Here is a 16,668-nt window from a genome sequence, read left to right as displayed (position 1 = left end):
AAACGCTACCAAAACTGTTCATGGAGCCAATAGCGCGATAGCGATAGTAAGCTCTATGAACGGCACTAGCGTAGCGTTGGCATTATGGTGTTGCGTTTGCGTTTAGGTTAATTGACCTGGAGTCTGAAGTCCCACAACGCTTTTCGGTCATCGGTTTCCTCGTCTCTTCATACTCTTCTCCGCGAGACGGTCGATCGGTAGGGTTCTCGCGATCGTTGATCGTCGATCCGCCGATACGTTGCTTCGTTCCTCTCGCGTGGCATTCGTGTCCGTGTCGTCTCGTCTCGTCTCGCGATTCGCGTTGTATCGTCACCGTTCACCGTCGCTGTACGCTGTATCGCGTCGTGTCGTGTCATCTCGTCTCGTCGCACGGGCGCAATTTCGCCCGCTAAGCGCGATCAGCTTCGTTAACCGGGTGCAATCGTCGCACACTACCCCCCGCGGGTGTCTCGTTCTTCCCGAAGCTGAGGCAGCTGAGGAAATCGTCCGTGCGTTTAAGACGGCGCCACAAATGTGCTGTTTGTACAAAAGAAGCTATCGATGTGCTAGTCGAGGTAAGCTTAAATGTTAGATGTGTATTTGAATAGGGATGGAATATAAACGGTTTGACTTATAATCGAATATTGCATTTGTAAAAGGTTGAAAACACACGGATAGAGGCGATCGATCCCGAGCTGAGGCGGCAGCTGTATCTTACCACCGAGGACTTAAGATTCGCCGATTACGTAGTAAGGCACGTGTCCGAGCCTCGGAAGGATATTACCCCCGTATATACCGCGGAGAATCGCGTCGAGCACAAAACTCCAGTAGCAAACAATGGAAGCAAATCGAAGAGATTTGGTAACAATAATAGCACTGCAAATACGGGAGTTGGTAAATACGTCATCAAGTGACAGCGATAATGATAAACTTGAAATATTGGAAAAAATATTTAAAAAAAAGAAGAAAAGTGTCCAGAGTACAAAATTATGTTGAAACAGTAGTGCCAGGGTTGACAAGTTAAGATTTCAAAGCTCATTTTAGGTATCAATTATCGAAAAAAACAAAGTGGTAGTATTATACCTCCAAATAGCTTTACCCTGTACATACTGTTCATAAAAACCTCGAAAAAAAAGAAAGTAATAGTATTATACCTCGAAAAAACCTAAGTAACAAGTGGTAGACGTAATCTTTTTATCTCGAAAAATCTCGAAAAAATCTAAGCAGTAGTATCTTTATTACCAAAAAATTATAACCCAAGTGATACACATCACAAAATTATGTTACCTTATCAAAGAAGAGTCGCGCTTCAAGTGATCTATTACAATTACAAAAAAGAAATGATATCTCTTTAAATTACAGCGCCAATTACAGAAAGAACATATATATTGCCTCAATTATAATTGTTGCACTACTTTGAAAAATCTTTACATTGTGTCAATTAAAAAAGATGTATGATAACAATTTTATAAGATTAAAAAATTTTATTTAAATTTAACAAGGAAATACAAGATATTTAAATACAAAGTTTACATGTGTATTTTTTAGTGGTCACAAAGAATTACAGAGGTAACAGTACAAAATAAAAATATTTTATTAAAATATTTAATCCAACGAGGGAATACAAGGCATTTAAATACAAAGTTTATATATGTATTTTTCAATAAAATAAAAGATTTAATCACAAAGAATTACAGAGGTAACAGTACAAAATAAAAATATTTTATTAAAATACAGAAATTTTTCTTGTAAAAAAACTTGGCGCTGCTAGACCTCGACCTCGACCTAGACCTCGAAATTTTAAATAAATAAATGAACTTATCCTATACTTAATTATAAGCCGCATTATTCGCCGTCGTCACGCACACCCATATCACTCGCTCGCACATACACACCACGCTGATAATCATTTTGTTACTCCCGTCGCATTCTTCTCTGAATTATTTTGATTTATTGTTGTCCTTATTTATTTAAAATTTCGAGCACACGCACACGCATACGCACACGCACACGACCACGCACACGCACACGCACACGCACACGAACACGCACACGCACACGCACACGCACACGCACACGCACACGCACACATATGCGCCTTAGGGTAGCAGAAGAGAGAACAAGAGAAAAGTATCTTCGCGAACAATGGAGCTAGTCTCATGACGATGAGTCAAGTACAAGAGCGAGATCGCAATGACCGATATGCAAGTGGATTAACCTAGTCGCGAAACGTTCACCCGTTATACTGTTGAAGAACCGACCGCATAACATTCCGTCTTTTTCTAATTCCGCTGTGAATCGATTTTCCAGCTAACGTATATCTTATGTCTTCGCAAAGCGTAACTTTTAAATCCTTTAGGGAGATCAATCACTTCAAGATGACACATTTTTTTTTAGAGCGATTAAAGAGAAAGACAGAGCTTGTAAATGTCGCGAATAACGTCTTGGACGAGTATAGTAGTGTTCAACAACAAGGCTCTGTACATATAGAAATAAATTTTCTTTACTAAACACATGCACATGTAAAGAAGATTAGGCTATTTACAAACATCTTTATTTCTGTATTACAATAATATAAAACAATGGCTTAAATCTTAGCACAACACTGTTCTTTTTGCTGTACTGAATATGCTATATTTTACAGAAGGCGTATAAAAGATATAAGAGGACTTGCGGTAAAAATTGATGCAAGTTTTAATAACTTCAAGGATTAAACTGACAAATATACAAAAGCTACTAAATGTACTCAAAGCTATATTACGTAACGATGTTCATTGCGCCATATTATCGCTATATTTTCGCTTTGTTAAAAAATTATAATAAATTATAATAAATTGAGTTAATCGCATCGCGCGACAAAGTTATGTACGTGAACACTGTGAGCAATTTAATGATTGTAACCTTACTTGTATACATTTCCTAGAAAAATATTTCTTATTATGTTTAACAACAATATTAAATATTAACATTTCATAACTGCCAAACGTTTCCAGTTGAGCGCAATTGCACGAATTACGAATCATTTATAGACTCTATTTCTCAGTTAACTAGTTTCTACTGCATTGAAATCTCGCATAGAAAAAAATGTGTTAGCATATCGCGCAAGAATCATCGATATCTAAGTAAACAATTATTCAAATATATACAGTATATATGCGTACATCTGGATTAATCCGAAAGCTTAGTCTCCATCTTTTGAAACATAAAATAATTTTATGCCACGACAGTAAAATGCGGAATACAAGTTACTGAAAAATAATGTTCAAAAGTCGAATCTTTAAATGAATTAGCAACCTTTAAATAATTTGAAAAGATAACACGGGATGTTAAATAAAATGCGCCATTTAACAATAACTTCTAAGGTAACAAGTTTAATCTACGGTGACCTAAATTTAAACGTGAAAATAAATTAAATTATTTCAATGAGTTCTCGAATCGTCCCTAATCAGAAATAGATATGAGTCACGTAGAAACGAATTTCCTAATTCGTCTGAGTTAATCGATACAATGTTCTAGTTTAAATGTGACACTACTTTGTAAAATGTTAAGTTATTGTTTTCTCTACTCTACGATCAATATAGCAATCTTTATAAATTTCTCTCTTTCTAAATATAAATATTCTACACAATCGGAAAACTATTTTACAACATGAGTAAAGAAAAGTCAAAAAGCGAAATAATCAATTTCAAACGCGATTAAAGGGGATTATCAATGGCGATTGTATTAAACTCTAGTCCATACTGACTAAGAATCGCGGATTATGCGTGAAAATTGTAGAGTTTCTTGACAACTCTTATGTACAGATGGATTCAAGTGTTTCTGGCTTCATCTGGTCCCATGCTACTTGTTCAGCATGTCCGTTTATTACCAGTTCTTCAGTAAGGGAAATTAGCTTAAAAAAAATCAATTAATTTCAATTATTTAATTTATATAATTTCAATTAATTTGCGCACCTGCAAAGAGATTCTCGAAGATTGGATAATAATAACTACTTACCCCATAATTTTGTATCATAAAATAAATATTTGCATAAATATTAGTTTGAATGCGACCTTCAATCTGAGCTTGAGCAGGACTTCCGGTCGAGGTAGGTAAGCTGGTAGTTAAACCGAAGCGAAGTGTAGAGGAATTAAGAGTTTTTTCTGCCGTGGAACCTCCCCCTTGGGGGAAATATCTGTTTCAGATTGGCGAGAGAAAAGAACTGAGCATAATATATAACAGTTTAATCGAAATATAGACACCAGACGGGTCTGGAGCAGAATTCAACATCCCAACCTCAAAAGTAACCTCAAAGTGCAAGGTGGCAGGAATGTTCGGAGTCAGGCCAACAGTCACCACGACATACGCGAGAAGGAAATGACGTAGGAGTGTATGCGCAAATGAGAAGACCGTGAGAGAACCATCTGCGAGCGAGAATTAGCACGTGAGCAATCGGAATGATCAAACTTCCAAAGTGAGTTCGTAATCTTGCATGGAGAGTGAAAGAAGCGGAGAGAGGGGAGAGGAAAGACAAGAGAGGAGCGTGGAGGAGCAAACCGAAGAGGTTTCGGCGGAGCAGCGAACTGAGTGGTGGTTGCTAAAACACGCGTCAGTAAGCGGCATCAAAAGCGGGAAGGGAGAAACTGATACAACCAAAGGAAACAGGCGAGGAAGAAAGACGAACGCGGAGAGGTTGGGAAGGGAGAGGAAAAGTAGTACAAGCAGTACAATTTCGATAGCGTCGTTGTGGAAGAGGGGTAGAGAGAGTGAGGCGGATGAAAGTGAAGAGGAAGGAGAGAGGACGCAGCAGAAATTAAAGAGAAAAAGAGAGAAAGAAGACAAGAAAGAAGATACAAGCATAAAAGGAGTTAAAAAAGAGGTTAAATCTAACAAAGAAGATAGTGAAAAAGGTCATAAAATGGAAGAAATTAAGATACTACTTGAAGGGCACAAGAAATCGATAATAGACGAAATAATCGGGGAGCTAAACAGAAACAAGGAGGATGCAGAGAAGATGTTTGAAGAGTTTAGGAAGGAATGCAGAGAAAGGGAAGCGAAAATGACAAACAAAAATAATGAATAAAAACGAAAAGTCGAAGTTCTAGAAAGAAGATGCGAAGCTGCTGAGAAGAAGGAAAAAAAGAAGAATATTATAATAAAAGGTGCGAGCGGTAGAAAAGAGAACGTAGGAGAGGTAGTAAAAGATGTGCTTAAAGAAATGGGGTGTGTAGGTTACGAAAAAGGAATAGAGGATGTGTTCGAGATAGGAAAATGGAAGGAAAAAGCAATCTTAGTAAAAATGGAAAGGTATGAAGACAAGAGGAAACTAATAGAGAAGCGAATGAATCTGAAAGGATCAGGGATTTTTGTTGATGATGATCTAACTATAAAAGAAAGAATGAGACAGAAAGAAATAAGAGCGTGGGCGAAGAATGAGAGGGAGAGAGGCGCGACGGTTAAAATAGGATACAATAGAGCATTTAAGAACGGAACAGAGTATATATGGAATGATGAATGCCATGTGAGATGAGAGTAGGAAGATTTCGGGGGGGACAAACGGATAGAAGTTAAGAAGAGAATGAAGGATAGTGGTATGGATAAGAAAGGGATAAGAATGATTGTGTGGAATGTTGCTGGAGTAAAGAGTAAGGATGAGGAATTTTGGGAATATTTAAATAATTTCGATATAATAGGCTTAACCGAAACTTGGTTAGAGAAGAAAGATTGGGAGAACTGGTGTGAGAGAATGCCGAGCGGATGGAGATGGATAAGTCAGTGTGCGAGGAGGGAAAACAAGAGAGGAAGAGCGATGGGGGGGTATAATTACCGGGGTAAGAGAGGAGCTAGAGGAGGAGGAATATGTAGATACAGCAGAAGGCATTCAAGAAAGAAGAATTATAGTAGGAGGGGAGCGATGGAGAATAATGACAATCTACAACAGAGGAGGCGGCGAAGAACTAATTGAGAATTTAAAGAAAACAGTAAAAGAAAAAGAAGAAGAAATACTATTAATATACGGTGACTTCAACGCGAGAATAGGAAGCGAAGGAGGAACACTATGGAAAGAACATGATAAAGATGGAAATAAGAGAAGCTCAAAAGACACACTGATAAACAAGCAAGGTAGAGACCTATTGGAGACGGTCGAAGACAGAGGATGGATGGTGTTGAATGGAGAAAAATACGGTGACAAAGATGGCAAATGGACCTATGAAAAAAATGGAAATAGATCGGTAATAAATCTAGGAATCGCGAATATAGAAGCATGGAACAGAATAGAAAAATTCAAGGTGCAATGTAGGACAGATTCCGACCACCAACCAATAACAATAAGAATAAGAGGGGAAAAAGAAGAAAGGAGAACGGGAAGTGAAGAAAAAGAAGAGATTCAGGACTGGTCGGAGGAGGGAAAGAAAGCATTTAAAGCAAACATAGAAAGGGCAGAATGGAGAGTTACGAGCAATGTTGAAGAGAAATGGAAGGAAATAAAGGACAATTTATGAAATGCAACAAAAAAGAAAAGAAAGGAACAGGAAAAAAAATAGAGTGGAGTCCGTGATGGGACAACGAGTATAAGAAGATGAAAAAAGAGCTAAACAAACAAAGAAAGAAAATAAATGGAGGAGAAGAGAAGAAAAGATGGAAAGAAATGAAACACTACTATAAGTCGTTATGCATAAAGAAGAAAGAAGAGTGGAAGAGGAAGGAGGAGAGAGAAATCGAAGAGATAAAAACAGAAAAACAAGCATGGGACTTTATAAATAGGGGAAGGAAGAAAAGAGAAAAGGTATACAAGCAAATTGAGTTGAAGGAGCGGAAAGAATACTTCATGAAAAACCTAGAAGGAAGTGAAGTAAATCATGGCGGAATGGGAGCAAGAAATGAAGAAGAAGAAGGAGATGCAATTGAACTGACGACCAAAGAGGTATTAAACGAAGTAAAAAAGTTAAAGAATGGTAAGGCAGCAGGAGAAGACGGTATAAGAAACGAAGTATGGAAAAGTGGAGATGACAACCTAGTGTTAAAAATGCCACTGAACTAGTCAAGATGGTATGGGAAGGAAAAGGTTTTCCAGAAGATTGGAGAATTGGGGTGATAATACCGATACGAAAGAAAGGAGACAGAAAAAAGGTAGAAAATTACAGAGGGGTAGTACTTACGAGCACGTTATATAAGATATATGCGAACTGCTTAAATACAAAGATTGTAAAGGAGCTGGACGAAAAGGGTGGATGTAGTAGAACACAGGCTTTAGGAAAGGAAGAGGAACAATAGAGAATATAAAAATATTAAAACATGTAATAGGAAAGAGCATCAAAAGAAAAGGAGGAAAATTGTTAGCTTTTTTCGCTGATCTGAAAGCAGCTTTCGACAGATTAAATAGAGAAGAAATATGGGAAATGATGAAAAAGAGAGGAATAAGTAAAAGTCTAATTGACAGAGTGAAAGAGATTTATAGCGAAACTAGATACAGAGTGAATATAGGCAATAAAGAAACGGAAGAATTTTGGGCTGTAAAAGGAGTGAGGCAGGGATGTCCAATTAGCGCGACATTATTTGACATATATATTTCAAACATAGAAGAAGAGATGAAGAAAAATCCTGGTGGAGTGAAGATCGGAAAAGAAAGGATATGGTCGCTAGAATATGCAGATGACATAGTACTTGTTGCAGAAAATGAAGATATGATAAATATAATGATGAAGGTGTTCTACAGGTATATAAAAAAGAAGAAGCTAGAGCTAAGTACAGAAAAATAAAAAATAATCGTATTCAAGAAGGGAAGCGGCAAAGAGAAGAAGAGAGAATGGTGGTGGGGGGATGTGAGAATTGAAGAGACAAAAGAAATTAATTACTTAGGGTATAAAATATACAGAAACAATAATGACGAGATGCACATAAAAGATAGAATAAGGAAAGAAAAAATTGCGATGGCATGGATATGGAGTTATGGAGAAAAGAAGTTTAACGCGGATATAATATGGAGAATGAAATTGTTCGATAGAATTATAAAACCAATAATGTTATATGGAGTAGAGATATCGGGATACAGAGAAAGGAAGGAGGTAGAGGTAGTTTAAGAGAGATACATAAGGTGGATTCTAGGTTTACAAAGATCTACCCCGGGGTATGTGGTGAGAGAAGAAATGAAAAGAGCGAAGATAAGAATTGTAGCGGGAAGCAGAGCGGCAAAATATGAAGAGAAAATGAGAAATGATAACGGAAATGTAATTTTAAGAGAATGCTGGAAGGAGAGAAAGGAGGAAGAAAGCAGAGAAGATATACAAAATTGGTCGACAGAAAGTAAAGAGAGAAGAGAGTACATACAGAGATGCGGCATGAGCGAAGAAGAACTGATAAGGATAGGAGAAGAAAGTATTGATTGCATGGTGTCAAGAGACAGAGAAGTAGATATGCAGGAGAGAGCGGAAAAAATTGAAAACTCAAAAGCGTGTAAGGATTATAAAGATGTCAAAATAGGATGGCTGCCTAGATATATCAAAGATGGGATCAGAAAAGGGAAAGAAAAGATAAGCCTAATAGCGAGAATGAGGTGTGGAAATGAGACAAAAGGGAATATGTATTGGATGAATGAGGAATGGAGAAAATGTAGACTATGCGGGAAAGAAAACGAAGATATGCGACATGTAAGTACGAGATGTGAAAAAGTGGAGAGTTGGAAAGGAAGAATGGCTGATATGATGAGTGACGATGGAGCAGGGTATGGATGGATGAAAAGTTTGAAAGAGATAAGATTAGAAATGGAGAAAGAAAAAAGTAAATAGTTCAAATGTAAAATTCATAATATATGTATTGTTCGAATAGTTTATAAGCAGGATCGTAACAGCAAAATGTAAAAACCGGAAACAGGATTTGACAAATGTATAGTTGTGTAAAGTCTGGCAGGCTAAACTGCTATGTAAGCACCAGAAGGTGAAGCATTAATAAATATATATATCTGATCTTGAGCAGCAACTCCCTTTGAGGAACAATTTTGTACCACATTGTAAGCTTCTGTCGACCATTTACCTGCAAAGGAGTAACATCAAAGTATAATTACATATTCAAAAATAAATAATTTTGAGTAGAGATGTATAATCTGAAAGAATAGTATACATAACGTCAATATATAGTTACCGTTCTTTGGCTGAATATTTGCTAAAAAGATTTCGATGGCTTGAAAGGGTAGGCTCAAATAATTATATATCAATGGCCTACATTACGAATTACTTAACTGCCAGTAACCACCGTGATCGAGTAATCGTACTACGCTTCTCTCTCCCGATGGATCTGGACGTTCAATGCATCCTCTAATCCATTTGTCGCTCCAATATACAGCCACGTAATCATCCTCTACAAAATAAAAATGTATTGTATAATCAGAATATCCTGGATTTCTTTTTTATTCAACGTGTTAAGATTATATCACTTACTGTTCAATACATCTGGAACTGGCAGCAATTCATTGTTATACCAACCAATACATCATCCTGTCTTCCAAATTTTGCAAAAGGAGAAATGATGAATGAGTCGGAAGCTGAACGAAGAGCCAATTTGGCTTGACAGTGCGAGAGATATTAATGTCATTATTAACACTTTTAACCAGGGACAGGGGCCGTTAAATCGGGACATTATACACAACTTCTTCGATCACCTCGGCTATTGTCGCGATATATATTCACGCCAAACCGCATATATAACATCGTGTTATTTTTACATTTAGGAAAATTATTTCATATTAACTCAATAGGCGTTAAACTTACATACATAAGTGAATCTCGCGTTTTATGTAAAATTTGGTAAGAAACCGGTAATCTAACCTATACTACGTTTACGCGAGCGTTACTTAATTCTGTAGTAACTTACGAACGATACGATAATTCCTCCGCATAAACGGGAGATTTTGTAGTAACTACGATGATATCGTTCGTATAAGTTACTACAGAAGTAATACTCACGTAAACGTAAACTACTATAATTCCTGTCACATGCACTTAGTCGCGTAAAAGAGTCACGGTGCGGTCTCGCTTCGCATCGTATAATAATAGGATAATTATATGTAAATAAATAATAAAACAATTACCTTGAATATTAATCGTCGCGTCGCGTAAAGAGTCACGGTCGGTATCGCTCCGCGCGTACTTGACGCGAGACACTACCGTGTTAGGTTAACTGACTGTGACAGCGCGCTGAACGCACTGTCTGCACTGCGTGCAGTATACACACACAATTATTGAAACTGGCGATACTAGCATCGCCAGTGTCGAAAAAGTGAAAAGGACGCGTGACTCCAGCGCCATGAAAGTGACACTAAGAGAGATATGATGAGTAGACGACGTATCTTAAAAAAAATTTTTCACATTTCGACTTTGCGTCGCAATATCTCCGCTCGTAGGGCACGTAGCGGAAAAATGAACGTACCCCCCCCCCCCCAAATCGACCCCAAGCTATCGATCAAGCCTATTTAGAATTGATCCGTTCACTCGTTATCGAGATCTCAACATCTCGAGTACTCGCAAATTGTCGCGTCGCGTAAAAGAGTCACGGTCGGTCTCGCTCTGCGTGTACTTGGCGCGAGACACTACCGTGTCTCTTGATATATAAATAATGTCTTCCTAAAAATATTTCTCTATCAAAAAGTCTATGGTAAACAGTTTAGTACAGATTTGAATAGAGAATGCAATATCTAACTGATAAACAATAACTAATGCATGATTTAGGATGCTTCCTGGAACCTTCGAGTATCTTCTGTCTATTATTGAGCCGATACTACTTAGAGAGAAAACAGAGGGAGCACCTATGATTTCTCCACGCAAACAGTGTTTGTTGGCGTTGTGGCGATTAGCTACTCCAGATTCTTTAAGGTAATGAATAAGTTCACAGTTTTGTTGAACATGGTCAGTGATATCAGTCAACACAAGCATCAATCTTTCTTTGTTTGACATGTTGGCAACATAAAAAGAATGATGCTTATGTTGATTTGTGTCATTAAGGCTCCTGGGCTCTCGCCGTCATTATGTGAGATCGTGACGTCAGGGACGAGAAATGACACGCTGAAAATTCTTGCGTGCCATTTCCAAATAAAAAGATAACATAATACTTCAGATCACTTCAGCACACACCAAAAATACTCCCGAGAACTATCCCTTTCCATTGACAATTAAGAAACAGCCATAAAATGAATGTAATATGAGTGCTTATGCGCCGGCGCACGGTTTCGTATTACATTTATTTTACCGTTGTTTATTAACTATGAAGAGAAAGGGATAGTTCTCGGAGTATTTTTAAAGTGTGCTGAAGTAATTTGAAGTATGTTATTTTATGCAAATATCTTTTTATTTGGAAATGGCACGCAAGAATTCTCAGCGTGTCATTTCCCGCCTTTGACGTCATGATCTCACATGGCGGCGGCGAAACCCCAGGAGCCTTAACTAGAAAACAACTGTTATATATTTTTGTTTTAATCTTCAGGTCGATTTCCGATCGATTTAATGTCGGTAGAAGTACTGCATTATATATAACAAGACGTGTTATAAATGCACTTATTGAGCTGGCACCTACTGTAATTAAATGGCCTACAAATGAACGAGTTGGTCAAGTGTGGGCAGGATTTGAAGCTACCAGTGGATTCCCTAAAGTCATTGGTGCTATTGATGGCACGCACATCAATATTCCAGCTCCTAAAGATGATCCAGCAGTGTATATCAATCGCAAAAGTCATCACTCAATCCAACTTCAGGTAATATTTTCTACTTCAATAATTTTATCGGGAATTCCAATGTTAATGCTTTTCATGCCAATTTTATGTAATCTATATTGGTTTGCATGTCTTTTGTTGCAGGCTATTTGTGACCACACTTGCCAATTTATCCACTGTTATGTTGGACATGTGGGGTCGGTACATGATCAACGAGTGTTTCGTCTGTCGGAAGTACAATCCTATCTTGGAGATGTGTCAAAGTTTCCACAAGAGTGCCACTTAGTTGGAGATCTAGCCTATAAATTGCATGAAAATTTGCTAATACCGTATCGAGACAATGGCCATATGACACAACGTCAACGAAATTATAACTTTTGTCATGCTTCTGCGAGAATTGCTATTGAAAGAGCTTTCGGACTATTAAAGGGACGTTTTCGAAGCCTTCTTACAACACTTGCAATGGATAGAGTAGACTTAATTCCACTGCATATTCTTGCCTGTTGTGTATTACATAATGTGTGTCTAATGAAAAATGATGATTTTAATATAGAAGTGATTGAGGATGTAGATGTGATAGATTGTGTGATGGCCAATAATGAAAATATGCGTGATGCTGCTTATGCAGGTGCTGCAAAGCTAGATCTAATAGCTCAGAGATTACGACTAAGAAATGTATAACTGGTACATATTCATTTATTTGAAATAAAAAACTACAATTTACTACGCAATTGGTTAATATTTATTGTATACAAACTAAAAACCTTAAAAAATTATAATGTAATCTTTGGTTTAATCATTATCTTTCTTTATCTTTTATCTTTTAATCTTTTAATCTTCTATATACCCATCTTATATACCTACTTTATATACTAAAAAAAGGATAAAGATATATACTTTATTTACCCCTACGGGGCCTTAAAGGGCGTTTTGAAGAGACGAACCCAACCCTATTCACTACTCCATCCCATTCTATTCCTCCATTCCTATTTCCTCTTTTGGACCAACGGTTTAACGTCTCTTCCGAAAGACGGAGCCCAGCTTACCATCTAGGGATACTGTATCCTTTGGATCTATCCGCCAGATGGGGGGGGGGGGCAGCGTTTGTAAGGCTGAGAAAAATTCTCAGCGGCCTAGCGGGATTCGAACCCGGTTCCCCGGATTACGAATCTGGCGCTCTACCCACTAGACTAGCCGTCTCCCCACCTACTTTATATACTATTTAATGTTAATAAATGAAATTATAGTTACCACTTTGTTTAATATAAGAGAATATATTAATAATAAAATAAACGTGCGTGTAATAAAATAATATATAATAGAATATATGTTCCGAATAACAACCAAACTTTTGTACTATGTAATTGCACTTTTCCAAACTGTGCAACTGGTTCTGTGACATTGAGGTATTTACTTTTTCTCTACAAGTTTATCCAGTTTTGCCAACATTTTGTTTCCCATTTCCAACCTTTCTTTGTGTCTCTTTGCTTTTTCTTTCTCAGCTTTTTGGCGCTTTTTTATTAGCGTTTGTATGATGGCTGGTTGATCAGTGGCTTTACGTTTACCTAGAAGTAAAAATTTTTTATATTTCACTGTAATGTCTAAAGGTTGATTTATGAAGGTTGTAACCATTGATTTAAGCTGTAAGCTCTAAAAATTGACCAATCACTGTCGAATGTGAGGAGACTAATCGACTGTGATTAGAAAATTTTTTAAAGCTTACAGATTAAATCAACGGTTACGGCCTATAAATCAACATTAATTAAATATTCAATTTTCAATGAGTAATAGTCTCTTACGAGGAGCTTCACCGGATTCACAGGTAGAGACACTACTGCTGCTACTACCTTGAGAGTCCGACCTTTCAGGCCTCGATGTTACAGATCCACTTGACGAAATAGTTGTCAACGGTTCCATATATGGTTTTCGGCCAAGAAGACTTTCCATGGCCTAAACAGCCAATATTGCATTAAGAGTAATAAGAGCGTATGTGCGTAATAGTTAGGTAAAGCAAAAGTTATTTATTGTAATAAATCAAGTAATACGTCATAATATTTCCAAGTGCGCTTATTGTTACCAGATCTTCCGTTATGATCTTTGACCGTTTATATGTTCGCTTCATTGTATTAATCCTTGTCATGCATTGTTTACCCGAGACATCATATCCTTTAACATTCATTACTCGCGCAATTTCATCCCATGCTTTCTTATGACTCATTTTTCCAGAAGACATGGAAGATTCTCGCAGTCTGTATTCTTCCAATAACAGCATAATTGCCGCATAAAACCATCTGAAATCTGCAATGTAAACCAAACATTACAATGTAAAGCAATAACATTTTTAACCCTTAAAGAACACACTTTTTTTTTTTTTTTTACGTGGAGAAATTTAAGCCACTGGAATTCCTGACCCAAATTTGGTCTGGGTCAGGTTTCAGCCAATGGCCCCCCTCTGGTGTTTGAGAGGGGAAGACCCCCTCACCCTCCGAGAAGAGGAGTGAGGGGAGTGTGGGATTTTTACCCACTAAAACTCCACGGGTAACCAGCTCTGCGTCTGAGGGAGGCGCCCGGGAACTTGTTAATATTGCGTCCGCGACGCCCCCCAAAGCAAGGCCTAGATGGCCTTCTCCTATGAGCCTTTAAGGGCTCGTGGCTCTAGGAGCCTAATTTGTCTTGGACGCGGGGCGTGGCACCACCCACCCCGCCACCCCTCCCAACGTTTTTAGGGAGGATGGTTCGACGTCCTGTTATTCCCGCCAGGACGCCGAACCTCCCAGCCTCCGCACTGCCTTTTGTCATCGGGCAGTGCGGAGGTGCTGCACCTACTCTTGTCGCTTAAGTTGCGACGATGGTTTCGTTTGAATGACGAGGACGGTTGGTCCGGGGGACAGGGCACGGGATGAACCCTCTACCATTCTCCCCCGACCAAGCCGTGGTTAATCTAATTGGAGAGGGCCGTCGAGCTAGGGAGGGTTTACTTCCCCACAACGGATCCTCTCCGCCTTCTCTTTGGCGGACATTACCTGGCCACAAAAGGCCAGGAATGCCCGCCATCTCCTTTCATCGCCGACCATTGCCGCCACAATGGCCGGGAGGGAGAGGTCGTTGCCGATCTCCCCCTGTAGGACACGGCGCTGTTGAGCCCACGCTGGGCAATGCTCAAGCGTGTGCTGCGCCGTGTCCCTCACCTCGTCGCAGTGGTGACATTTCGTGGTAGCCTTCCTTACCTATTTAGTGCAGGTACTTCCCGAAACAACCATGTCCGGTCAGCACCTGCACCGCGTGATATGACACCCCGTGTCTCCGACTGTCCAGCCACTCGGCTAGACAGGGTCGGATGGCATCGACGGTCCTCTGGCCAAATTCGCAATTGGCAAGATAATTTTGCCATTTACCAACGAGGACCGTCTTTTCCTGGGCTCTAATTAGTCGACTGGCCCCGGGCACTATCTGTCCTCCCCCGGCCCGCAGCGCTTTTACCCGCCGATATACTTCAGCGTATTGTCGCGCTGCGAGCTCCAAAGGGGGAGGCCCGCCAGGACCGTCGCCGCCGCATGCGAGACCGTGCGGTATGCACGTGACACTCTCTGGGCTAATGGACGCTGTACCTGCCGCAGCCTCATTTGGATGAGGCGCGACCCCTCCGCAGCATCCGCCCAGACCGGCGCGCCGTAGAGTGTCACGGCATGCACGGTCGCGGCGTAGAGCCGGCGAGCACGTCCGCTCGCCCCTCTCAGGTTAGGCATGAGCCTGGCCAGGCTGTTGGCCACTCCTTTAGCCCTGGGAGTTAGACGAGCAAAGTGCTCACCGAAACTCCAGGTGCCATCCAACCAGAGGCCCAGTACCTTTATACTGGCCTCCACGGGGACACGGGTTCCCTCAACTACTATGTGGGCCCTGGGTGCCCCCCCCCCCACACACCGGTCGTAATGCCGCACGTCCACGACAGCGACGCCCTCCGGAGTGCGCAGCAGCGGAAGCCGATCGGCGTCATCTCGACGCCGACGACACCACCACCGCCGAAGCCGCCCCCGCCGATCAACCCGCCGCTGGTAGAAGAACACGGCCTGTGTTTTATGGGGAGCCACCTTGAGGCCCACTTCACGCATTGCGGCTACCACTATCGCCACCGCGACGTTCGCCTTAGCGGTTGCCTCCTCCCAATTGTCGCCCTCGACTCCCAGGACTGTGTCGTCAGCGAAAACGTTTCGCCAACAGCCCGGGGGAGGGGGACTCGGAGTACATAATCGTACCCCAGGTTCCACAGGAGCGGGCCCAGCACCGACCCCTGCGGAACCCCCCGCACGACCATCCTGACCATGACATTGCCGTCTTGGTCAGTATAGGCCAAGTGCCTGTTCCGGAGATAGCTGTACAATACGGCTATCAGGTAAGGAGGGACGCAATGGTGTTGAAGCGCCCTCCTTATCACAGGCAATGGCAGGGTGTTGAAAGCGTTCGCAATGTCGAACCCGACACAAAGCAACACCCTGCCAGCCTCCGCCGCGGCTTTCGAGAGGGCCTTGATGCGTTGAATCGCATCTACTGTTGACCTGCCCTCCCAAAAGCCGTACTGGTCCTGAGACAAATCAGGACCAGTCCGGGACAAGTGCTGGACGATTCGGTCGGCAATAACTTTCTCAAAGAGTTTGCCAACCTTGTCCAGCAGGCAAAATGGCCTATACGCCGACGGCTGGTCGGCGGGTTTCCCCACCTTAGGGAGGAGGACAATCCGCGCCATTTTCCAAGCCTGGGAAACCGGCCCTGTCTGAGACACCTGGTAAACAGGCGTCGCAGGTGCTCCGCCAGTTCCCCCGTGACCAAGGACCAGGCTCTTCCGGGAACCCCATCAGGACCCGGGGCCTTGCCGGCCTTAAGCCTTTTGGCTGCCCTTTTCAACTCGTCCATGGAGACCTCGAGCTCCTCGTCCCACTCCGTATCGGGCGGAGTGGGACCCCCCTCTGCCCTCTCCCCTGGCTCGTCAGGGAAGAGGGTGTCTATCACTTCCTCGA

The 16,668-nt window shown here is 40.9% G+C and overlaps 1 long non-coding RNA gene and 2 pseudogenes across 1 annotated transcript; 1 reads left to right on the top strand and 2 right to left on the bottom strand.

The window, feature by feature from the left end:
- Positions 1-616: 616 nt before the first annotated feature.
- On the top strand, positions 617-12,343 carry LOC139786639 (uncharacterized; annotated as a pseudogene).
- LOC139786637 (uncharacterized) lies at positions 8,887-9,439 on the bottom strand. The gene is made up of 3 exons (XR_011722360.1): positions 9,393-9,439; positions 9,097-9,312; positions 8,887-8,988 (listed from the first exon to the last, which is right to left on the bottom strand). It is a non-coding gene; the product is annotated as an uncharacterized lncRNA (long non-coding RNA).
- Positions 12,344-13,066: 723 nt separating the features above from the next.
- On the bottom strand, positions 13,067-14,391 carry LOC139786638 (uncharacterized; annotated as a pseudogene).
- Between the last annotated feature and the right edge of the window lie 2,277 nt (positions 14,392-16,668).

Source organism: Temnothorax nylanderi, unplaced genomic scaffold (genome assembly GCF_030848795.1).
Source record: "Temnothorax nylanderi isolate EJ_2023f unplaced genomic scaffold, tnyl_v1.0 TNYL_tig1095_pilon, whole genome shotgun sequence".
NCBI lineage: Eukaryota > Metazoa > Arthropoda > Insecta > Hymenoptera > Formicidae > Temnothorax > Temnothorax nylanderi.
The sequence above is the reverse complement of the archived record's forward strand: the minus strand, read 5'-3'. Positions and strand labels throughout refer to the sequence as shown.